This window comes from Schistocerca piceifrons, chromosome 8, assembly GCF_021461385.2.
Source record: "Schistocerca piceifrons isolate TAMUIC-IGC-003096 chromosome 8, iqSchPice1.1, whole genome shotgun sequence".
NCBI lineage: Eukaryota > Metazoa > Arthropoda > Insecta > Orthoptera > Acrididae > Schistocerca > Schistocerca piceifrons.
In genome coordinates this window covers 91,441,413-91,452,907 of record NC_060145.1, presented here as the reverse complement: position 1 = coordinate 91,452,907, position 11,495 = coordinate 91,441,413, and the positions used below count along the sequence as shown (strand labels likewise).

At 43.5% G+C, this 11,495-nt stretch overlaps 1 non-coding gene across 1 annotated transcript; it reads right to left on the bottom strand.

Moving 5' to 3' along the window:
* Positions 1-7,610: 7,610 nt before the first annotated feature.
* On the bottom strand, positions 7,611-7,685 carry Trnas-cga. The gene has a single exon. It is a non-coding gene; the product is annotated as a tRNA-Ser (tRNA).
* Positions 7,686-11,495: the final 3,810 nt, after the last annotated feature.

Here is an 11,495-nt window from a genome sequence, read left to right as displayed (position 1 = left end):
GGAGGATAGTACTTGGTTGTGGATAGGGAGGACAAGTATGGGTGGGAAAGCTGTCCGCGGGAAGATGTGTTGCATCGCACTACTAGGATATTAATGTGGCACCTATATTCAGCAGTCGCAGTTTTTCAAGTAATATGATAGATACTCTGTTTCTTGAGACTATAGTGAAAGTCTTATAATTATGTACTACACGCGTTTCGCCTCTTCAGCGGCCAGTTTTCTGGCTGTTACGTTATTTCCATGTGTTATTCTATACGCAGGATTTCGATTTTTAGCACGCAGCGCTGCACTGAATCGAACTCCTGTGTGTAGAAGTAGGGATGGAAGTATCGTAAGAGCCAAAAAACTGACCAGTAAAGAAGCGAAACGCGTTTAGTACAAGTAAGTCCTTATTACAGTCGCAAAAGACGGAATAACGTTCACATTACTGGCAGACACCTGTATCTCTTGAACGAAAGATGAGATGCTGTCCCACGACCAGCGCGATCACCGCATCTCACTGTTAAAGCATTTTTCTCCTTTGTTGATGAGATGAAGTCGTCGATGTACGGCACTCTGGTAGAAACTGAATTCAGGAATAATTACTCGGGCGAAACACGCTTGCTTTATCAGTAACCCATCACGTCCGTAATACCCTTTTAGGTCGCTAATAACGAGAGACTACTTGTTGTTAAAACTTTTTAATTACTGCGTTTCACTCATGACGGAACGTCGGATAAGAGAAAAACTTAATCCAGAGGTATTCAGCCAAGTGGTATCTTTATTATTATTATTATTATTATTATTGCCATTCTTTCACTCACCATATTTTGCGAATAGCAGCTGCAGATGAGCATGTAGGTGAGCAGATTTCCGAAAGGTATGTGACACTGGAGCATATACTCTTCTTTCTTCTCCTTTTCCTTCTTCATCTCCTTTAGTGTTCAGGCGCGAGATTGGTTTGCAGCAATACGCCAGCCCACTCTACTGTCTGCCTTCCTCTTCATTTCCGTGTGCGTGGTACATAATCTTCTGCATGTTCTAATATCGTTGACCGTCACCGGCGATTCTACCCCCAAATAGATCTTTGTACCATAGTTCCAATGACGTTACTGTGCCTTAAAATGTGTCCTATTTTCTCTTTTTCCATTTGTCTCCGGAGACACCTGGTTTCCGTACTCTTCTGAGCACCACCTCGTTGTTAACTCTTATCTCTGGAACTGGTCTTCATCATCTTCATCATCTTTTTGTAGCACCAAATCTCCAGGGCTTCGTGGGATAATAGGAAAGTATGATGTACGAAGTACGGGGGCAGTTCAATAAGTAATGCAACACATTTTTTTTCTCGGCCAATTTTGGTTGAAAAAACCGGAAATTTCTTGTGGAATATTTTCAAACATTCCCGCTTCGTCTCGTATAGTTTCATTGACTTCCGACAGGTGGCAGCGCTGTACGGAGCTGTTAAAATGGCGTCTGTAACGGATGTGCGTTGCAAACAACGGGCAGTGATCGAGTTTCTTTTGGCGGAAAACCAGGGCATCTCAGATATTCATAGGCGCTTGCAGAATGTCTACGGTGATCTGTCAGTGGACAAAAGCACGGTGAGTCGTTGGGCAAAGCGTGTGTCATCATCGCCGCAAGGTCAAGCAAGACTGTCTGATCTCCCGCGTGCGGGCCGGCCGTGCACAGCTGTGACTCCTGCAATGGCGGAGCGTGCGAACACACTCGTTCGAGATGATCGACGGATCACCATCAAACAACTCAGTGCTCAACTTGACATTTCTGTTGGTAGTGCTGTCACAATTGTTCACCAGTTGGGATATTCAAAGGTTTGTTCCCGCTGGGTCCCTCGTCGTCTAACCAAACACCATAAAGAGCAAAGGAGAACCATCTGTGCGGAATTGCTTGCTCGTCATGTGGCTGAGGGTGACAATTTCTTGTCAAAGATTGTTACAGGCGATGAAACATGAGTTCATCACTTCGAACCTGAAACAAAACGGCAATCAATGGAGTGGCGCCACACCCACTACCCCTACCAAGAAAAAGTTTAAAGCCATACCCTCAGCCGGTAAAGTCATGGTTACAGTCTTCTGGGACGCTGAAGGGGTTATTCTGTTCGATGTCCTTCCCCATGGTCAAACGATCAACTCTCAAGTGTATTGTGCTACTTTTCAGAAATTGAAGAAACGACCTCAGCGTGTTCGTAGGCACAAAAATCTGAACGAACTTCTCCTTCTTCATGACAACGCAAGACCTCACACAAGTCTTCGCACCCGAGAGGAGCTCACAAAACTTCAGTGGACTGTTCTTCCTCATGCACCCACAGCCCCGATCTCGCACCGTCGGATTTCCATATGTTTGGCCCAATGAAGGACGCAATCCGTGGGAGGCACTACGCGGATGATGAAGAAGTTATTGATGCAGTACGACGTTGGCTCCGACATCGACCAGTGGAATGGTACCGTGCAGGCATACAGGCCCTCATTTCAAGGTGGCGTAAGGCAGTAGCATTGAATGGAGATTACGTTGAAAAATAGTGTTGTGTAGCTAAAAGATTGGGGAATAACCTGGTGTATTTCAATGCTGAATAAAACAATCCCTGTTTCAGAAAAAAAATGTGTTGCATTACTTATTGAACTGCCCTCGTATCTTCACTGATATGCGATTTTCTCGATGTGTTTTCGATTAACAGAACCCAGTTGGTAGAATGTCGAACGGAAAATAAAGTAGTACCGACCGTACCCCAAAGAAGAGTAAATGGCCTCTAACACAAGCATAAAGGCTTCATCAGATGGGATCAGAGCACAGTCAAATTGTTCACTTACGATACTTGTGTGTACCGTAATTGGGCGATCATATGGAAATGCAGAAAGACTTGAATAAAGTTTCTACTGTGTGTTACGAATTGCAGCTCTCTTTAAATGTGAATAAAAAAAAGACAGTGCCATAACAAGAACCCATAGGGCCCGTCTGTGAGATTAGATGTGAATATCTAGACTCTAGAACAATCAAACTGTGTAAGTATTTTGCGATAATGCTAAATATGTGCCGAGTATGCAAACTACTTGTGGGGAAGGCGAATGGGAAACTTAGTTTTGTTGGAAGGGCTCTAAGGAAAAGTGCGCTGGATGTGTAATAAATATTGCGTCAAGAAGCTAGTGCGACTAGTTTTACAGTATTTCTTCAGTATTTTCTAGTCCCTGCCAAGCATGCAAGGCATTTCTAGAAACTGTATTGGAAGAAGACTGTACAAGTATTATGCTGCCACCGTTGTACATCTCGCATAGGGCTCATGATAATAAGATAGGGAGATAGGGATTGTACATTTCTCTTCGTCTCCGTATGCGGCAGGGAACTGGTGGCATAATTCTTCTGATCATAGGAGTTTCCACTAGTGTCCTGGTTGGAATTTCAAACTTCAACATAATGTCTCATGAAGTGAGGGCATGTAACGCTGCTGATGGTGATCAATCCTCCGCCAAATGGCGACGCTGAGCACGACTGCGTCCCACCTTCTCCGGATTTTACCCTCTCCTTTCCCTCCATCATCATATAAAACAATCAAGACAACCCGTATACACGCCTACACAATCACCTACACTCAACTGATACATTTGGCACACAACTTCCTAACTTCGCGACAGCAATGTGTCACTGTGCACGAAAGAAGAAAAATCTTTCCGATTAGGCAGATAAACCGACCCCTTGGCATCTCCAAGCCATCCATGCCATTCGACAGTATCCGTGATACTGGTGTAGGACGAAATTGCATATTTTTAAAGATACTTTTCACAGGGATAAACGCCTTTGATTCCATTGACACCTGCAGACTGTTCTTCGAGTTTTTCGCTGCACTTCTTTGAGAATTACAAAGTTGCTGTTTCATGCGTGTCCATTGTCAGAATAAAACTTTGTCTGCGTGCATGGGTATCTCCGAGTGCGTTTTTGTGTGTGTGTGTTTCTCTGTCTGTCTGTCTGTCTCTCTCTCTCTCTCTCTCTCTCTCTCTCTCTCTCTCTCTCTCTCTCTCTATGTGTCTGTGTGTGTGTGTGTCTCTCTCTCTGAGTGTGTGTGTGTGCGTGTGTGTGTGTGTGTGTGTGTGTGTGTGTGTGTGTGTGCGCGCATGAGAATCAGATGAGATTGGGCTGTGCAGAGAGTCATATACTCAGTCATTTTTCGTTCGCTCAGTACGTGAATGGATCGGAACATAGCACTGAAGGGGTCGGCGGAAGGAATTGCTAAAACTCAAGATCAAATTTTGCGTTGCTACATGCTATATGTCTGGTTAAATTCAGAGGCAAGAACATAAATATAATAAGACCGAACTAATTATATAGCAGGCAGCATTTTCTAGTGATCATACCGGAACTATTTGTTACCAGTGTGTGGTAAACACGAAAGCACAACAGATAATTTGATAGACTAATATTTAGTAAACTGGGGGTTGACACTTTCCACCGTCATTTCAATTACCAACACTAGTTCGAACTACCGTCCGCCAAGCACTGTATAGTGGCTGCGTAATATGTATTAGACGTCGATATTTTCCAAATGCAATAATACAGTAAAAGAGTGATAGATTTTTTTGGAGAATTAGTTGTTAATTATTATTTCCATAGATCATATTCGTGATAAACGTTATGATGTGGAACGTGTCAACATAGAACATATATATCTACTTCTTTTTTGTGGTTTTGGCCCCATCTACTTGTGGTCGACATGGTTACCACTGTGTCTGGCGTGGTTCATTTAAGGCCTGTCCGGATACTCTTCCTGTCGTTAACCAAACTCTCCGCGTGCAGTGTTACCAACTTAATGTTTCGAAATATTTCCTAATCGTGTAATTGAGGCGGCATGGGGGTACCAGCTCGGTATTCACCTAGTTGGATGTAGCAAACCCCTTAAAACCACATCCAGGCTGGTCGGTTCGCCGGCCCTCGTCTTTAATCTGTCCTTCAACACGCACGGCTATCGGGACGGGTAGACATAGAAAGCCGGCCGCGGTGGCCGTGCGGTTCTAGGCGCTGCAGTCCGGAACCGCGGGACTGCTACGGTCGCAGGTTCGAATCCTGCCTCGGGCATGGATGTGTGTGATGTCCTTAGGTTAGTTAGGTTTAAGTAGTTCTAAGTTCTAGGGGACTACTGACCTAAGATGTTAAGTCCCATAGAGCTCAGAGCCATTTGAATCATTTTTGTAGACATAGAAAACACACACACACACACACACACACACACACAAACACAAACATATAAATAGGGTGAGTCAGGAGGAAAGGTACGTGTTTTGACGGGTGGTAGCATTACTGATTCTGAACAAAAAACTTGATGTGGATATATGCCCTATTCCGAATAGAACATGTTTTACGTACATCTCTATTTATTTTCCGTATTATTCATTGTCATTGTTTACAACGTACCACAGTGATAATGAGGAAGTTGAGACTAACATTTTGATACAGGGCGATTGTGGTCTATCAAGTCGGAAAACTACCTCAAACTGGCCTACAAAAAGTACCTAAGCTACAGCGCACTCGTGTCGCGCGAGATTTTCAATATTCCCGCGATCTCTCCGCGCCAACTGTTAGTCCTAGACAAAAAAATAAATAGGACCTGTTTTGCAGCAAATTTAATTTAATCCAATTGTGTACTGAGACACGTTTGCGTTGGAGTATGCGGTTTTCGAGTTATTAAAGAGAAACGTACAAAAGTGATATTAGACGTGTTCCATCTCGGGAACCATTAGCAATAGGGCACATATCCAAATGAAGTTTTTCGTTCAGAATCACTAATATTATCGCATCTCAAAGCATGCACCTTTCCTCTTGACTCACCATATATATCACCCTGCAAAAATAATGACTTGCTCATATTCAAGAATTCCTCTATAGTGTAGAATGAGCTGTTAAGGAGAAACACACATAATTTACATTTGGATATACTTCTACTAGCTATCAGACATCTTATTCCTAAGGGAACACAGTCAGAGAGTTGTATAGCTGCATGTTTCATCCCTCTGTGTCCAAAGTTAGATTTGTTAAAGGGTAATGCAGATCATTTTTCCTTCTACTGACGTACTTGTGAATATTACTTTTACTCTGAAATTCATATGGGCTGTTGATAACAAAATTCGTAAGTGGATAAAGATAATGTAAAGCTACGGTTAATATTCTCAGCTTCTTAGAGAGATGCCTTCAAGATGTACGTGAGTGAACGATCCCCACACATGATTCCAATTATTTTCTTTTAGGCAAAGATTACTTTTTGCCAAAGTGAGGAGTTACCCGAGAGTTTATCCCATAAGATATCAGTGAATGATAACGCGTAAAATATGTTAACTCACTGACTTTTTTATATCCCCAAAGTTGGCAGTTATTCTTATGACAAAACTAGTCGAACCTAAACGATTTAGCAGGTCTACTACATGGTTTTTCCAGTTTATGTTTTCTTTATTATGCATAACTAAAGACTTAGAACTTTCTATCATGTTTATTATTTCTTGTTGGTGTGATAGGTTAATAAGGAGGGCATTTATGACACTGCAAAAGTGGATAACTTCTGTTTCTTATGGATTTAAGCTAGCCCATTTGTGCATAACCAGCCAACAGCTTTCACAAAAACATTCTGTACTTTTTCCTGTGTTGACAGCAATGCTTATACCATCTACAAACACGACTAAGTCTGCCTCTGGATTCATATAAAATGGGGTGGGGGATGGAAATCGTTAGCACAAAGCCATTCCAATCCCAAAGGAAGTAGGTGTCGACAGATGTGAAAATTACCGAACTATCAGTTAAATAAGCCACAGCTGCAAAATACTAACACGAATTCTTTACAGACGAATGGAAAAACTAGTAGAACCCGACCTCGAGGAAGATCAGTTTGGATTCCGTAGAAATGTTGAAACACGTGAGGCAGTACTGACCCTACGACGTATCTTACAAAATAGATTAAGGAAAGACAAACCTATGTTTCTAGCATTTGTAGACTCAGAGAAAGCTTTTGACAATGTTGACTGGAATACTCTCTTTCAAATTCTGAAGGTGGTAGGGGTAAAATACAGGGAGCGAAAGGCTATTTACAATTTGTACACAAACCAGATGGCAGTTACAAGAGTCGAGTTGCATGAAAGGGAAGCAGTGGTTGGTAAGGGAGTGAGACAGGGTTGTAACCTATCCCCGATGTTATTCAACCTGTATATTGAGCAAGCAGTGAAGGAAACAAAATAAAAATTCGTAGTAGGAATTAAAATCTATGGAGAAGAAATAAAAACTTTGAGGATCGCCGATGACATTGTAATTCGGTCAGAGACAGCAAAGGACCTGGAAGAGCAGCTGAACGGAATGGACAGTGTCTTGAAAGGAGGATTTAAGATGAACGTCAACAGAAGCAAAACGAGGACAATGGAATGTAGTCGAATTGAATCGGGCGATGCTGCGGGAATTAGATTTGGAGATGAGAGGCTTAAAGTAGTAAATGGGTTTTGCTATTTGGGGAGCAAAATAACTGATGGTGGTCGAAGTAGAGAGGATATAAAATGTAGACTAGCAATGGTAAGGAAAGCGTTTCTGAAGAAGAGAAATTTGTTAACATCGAGTATACAGTTAAGTAGAACTTCCTGGCAGATTAAAACTGTATGCCGGGCCGAGGCTCGAACTCGGGACCTTTGCCTTTCGCGGGCAAGTGCTCAACCAACTGAGCTACCCAAGCACGACTCACGCCCCGTCCTCACAGCTTTACTTGTGCCAGTACCTCGTGTCCTAACTTCCAAACTTTACAGAAGCTTTTTCGTTCTATAGAGTTAAGTGTCAGGAAGTCGATTCTGAAAGTATTTGTATGGAGTGTAGACATATATGGAAGTGAAACGTGGACGATAAATAATTTAGACAAGAAGAGAATAGAAGCTTTCGAAATGTGGTGCTACAGAAGAATGCTGAAGATTAGATGGGTAGATCACATAGCTAAGAAGGAGGTATTGAATAGAATTGGAGAGAAGAGAAATTTGTGGCACAACTTGAGTAGAAGAAGGGATCAGTTGGTAGGACATATTCTGAGGCATCAAGGGATCACCAATTTAGTATTGGAGGGCAGCGCGGAGGGTAAAAATCGTAGAGGGAGACCAAGAGATGAATACACTAAACAGATTCAGAAGGATGTAGGCTGCAGTAGGTACTGAGAGATGAAGAAGCTTGCACAGGATAGAGTATCATGGAGAGCTGCATCAAACCAGTCTCTCGACTGAAGACCACAACAACAACAACAACAAAGCAGTAACATTGGGGGGGGGAGGGGGCGGGGGGGGGGGGGCAATGGTCGAACTCAGTGGGACTACCATTGTAATGCAGGCGATGCGGCGTGAGCGGCCGCGAGACAGGGAGACTGTAGGTAAACTGGTCGGCTAAGGAAGCAGGAAGGAAAAATATGAGGAGGGATTTATTTGGGGAGCGAGCGCAAAGAGGAGTTAAGTGGAAGGCGGCCCCAGTTGCGCGCAGCTGTCGCGCCGGAAGTGGGCGCCAGCGGCCGGGACGGGCAGGCTCTGCCGCCAGTGAGGGAATGCGTGCCGCCGCAGCACCTGCGACGCCAGGGGAGCTGACCGGCGCCACACGTTCACCACTTTTCGTTACCGTCATCAGTTCTTACACAGGCGTGATGCGACTCCACACAATCGCCTGTGTTGTACAAGGCACTTCATCTCTGCATAACCAACACATAACGAGTGGTTATAATTAAGATGCAGCTACTCACACAGGACCAGTGTAGCTTGCAATTATCGTACGGTAGCGAAACTTGCCAGGTATTCTAATGCGTTAATGCAGAACCGATTTACGCTGGAAAAAAATTAGTTCCGATTTTCGCCACTAGGTGCAAAAGTAGCTTGCGAATGCGAGAAAAAGTACACTACTGGCCATTAAAACTGCTACACCACGAAGATGACGTGCTACAGACGCGAAATTTAAGCGACAGTAAGAAGATGCTGTGATATGCAAAAGATCAGCATTTCATAGCATTCACACAAGGTTGGCGCCGGTAGTGACACCTACAACTTGCCGACATGAGGAAAGTTTCCAATCGATTTCTCATACACAAGTAGCAGCTGACCGGCGTTGCCTGGTGAAACGTTGTTGTGATGCCTCGTGTAAGGAGGAGAAATGCGTACCACCACGTTTCCGACTTTGATAAAGGTCGGATCGTAGCCTATCGCAATTGCGGTTTATCGTATCGCGACATTGTTGCTCGCGTTGGTCGAGATCCAATGACTGTTGGCAGAATGTGGAATCGGTGGGTTCACGATGGTAATACGGAACTCCGTGCTGGATCCCAACGGCCTCGTATCACTAACAGTCGAGATGACAGGCATCTTATCCGCGTGGCTGTAACGGATCGTGCAGCCACGTCTCGGTTCCTGAGTCAACAGATGGGGATGTTTTCAAGACAACCATCTGCACGAACAGTTCGACGACGTTTGCAGTAGCATGGACTATCAGCTCGGAGACCGTGGCTGCGGTTACCCTTGACGCTGCATCACAGACGTGAGCGCCTGCGATGGTGTACTCGACGATGAACCTGGGTGCACGAATGGCAAAAGGTCATTTTTTTCGGATGAATCCAGGTTCTGTTTACAGCATCATGATGGTCGCATCCGTGTTTGGCGACATAGCGGTGAACGCATGTTGGAAGCGTGTATTCATCATCGCCATAATGGCGTATCACCCGGCGTGATGGTATGGGGTGCCATTGGTTACACGTCTCGGTCACGTCTTGTTCGCATTGACGGCACTTTGAACAGTGGACGTTACATTTAAGATGTGTTACGACCCGTGGCTCTACCTTCATTCGATCCCTGCGAAACCCTACATTTCAGCAGGATAACGCACAACGCCATGTTGCGGGTCCTGTACGGGCCTTTCTGGATGCAGAAGATGTTCGACTGCTGTCCTGGCCAGCACATTCACCACATCTATCACCAATTGAAAACGTCTGGTCAATGGTGGCCGAGCATCTGGCTCATCACAATACGCCAGTCACTACTCTTGATGAACTGTGGTATCGTGTTGAAGCTGCATGGGCAACTGTACCTCTACACGCCATCCAAACTCTGTTTGACTCAATGCCCAGGCGTATCAAGGCCGTTATTATGGCCAGAGGTGGTTGTTCTGGGTACTTATTTCTCAGGATCCATACACGCAAATTTCGTGAAAATGCAATTACATGTCAGTTGTAGTATAATATATGTGTCCAATGAATACCTGTTTATCATCTGCATTTCTTCTTGGTGTAGCAATTTTAATGGCCATTAGTGTAGTTCCATTTGCACTGCCAGGGAAAACTGTCTACTACATAAATTGTTTGTCTAATTGTATTGATCTTCTTGTCTGTGAATTTAACCAACATATTCTCATACAGTAACATCAAAATGACTCAGTCGTGTGTTAGCACTTTCTTTCACCGAGCCTTTCAGTTCTGTCTGGAAAAAATTAAAATAATGTCCAGTCACACCTCGATAAGACATCAGCATGGAGCAAAAGCTGGTAAGTAGCACCTAAAAGTGAAAAATGCAAACTTATAGCTGCCATACCAGTGAACTTTTTTCATATCGATCACACAGGGCTTATTTCCATTCAGGTGCGATTTGTTTATTTTTTGTTCCTTTTTTTGTGCATGTTGGTCAACTTCAGAGAGAACATTCCCCGTTCACAGTGAAGTTACCAGAATGGAGAAGAGGCCTTTTTTGGTATCTTGGAAGCTTATCCGCGCACCAGTGAAGTAAGCGAAAGAAAATCTGAGAAAATGAACAAATACCAGAACTAGAGAGCTCTTCTGGCGGTCGTAAAGAAGTCTCAGAATACCTGTCGATAGGAGTAGGTAACAGAATAAGGATAAAAAAGTAAAGGTGAAGGTGATGAGCAGCAATCAAAAGGAGAATAACCACTTGCTTAACATATAAATTGGAAACGACTTAGCAATGCAGGCGACAAAAGGTTTTCTTCTGTATGTAGGTCTACTGCGTCGGGTATTGATGTGGAACCGAAGGGGAAGTTGCTGGACGTGTTGGACCAGAGCACAGGAGTGTATGGAAGTGAAATGTGGGCACCGGAAATACGGAGATGCAGAAACTGGAAGCATTTGAAATGAGTTACTATCGAAGTATGTTCAGAATTAAGTGGACAGGTGAAGTACGAAATAAGTTACTTCTTATTAAAAAGAGTAGGTGATGGTAGATGTCTATGGAACAACTTTCCCAAAAGAAGGGACATCTTAACGATATATGAGGTTTTTTTATTTATTTTTATTTTTTTTTTATCTTACGCTGGGAGGAACAGTAGAGGGAAAAACAGGGGAAAGATGAGATATAAAGAAAACATTCTAGAGAATGGTGGGTGTCAGTAGTTCTACAGGGACGAAATTATCAGCTGGTCTTTTTCTCTTCTTCCCTCCAACTAGGATGAGGCTTTAGTGATGCTTTTCTAGCTTTGCTGGATTTATTCCCAATTTTTTTATTCGTCTTCTCGCAATTCGACTT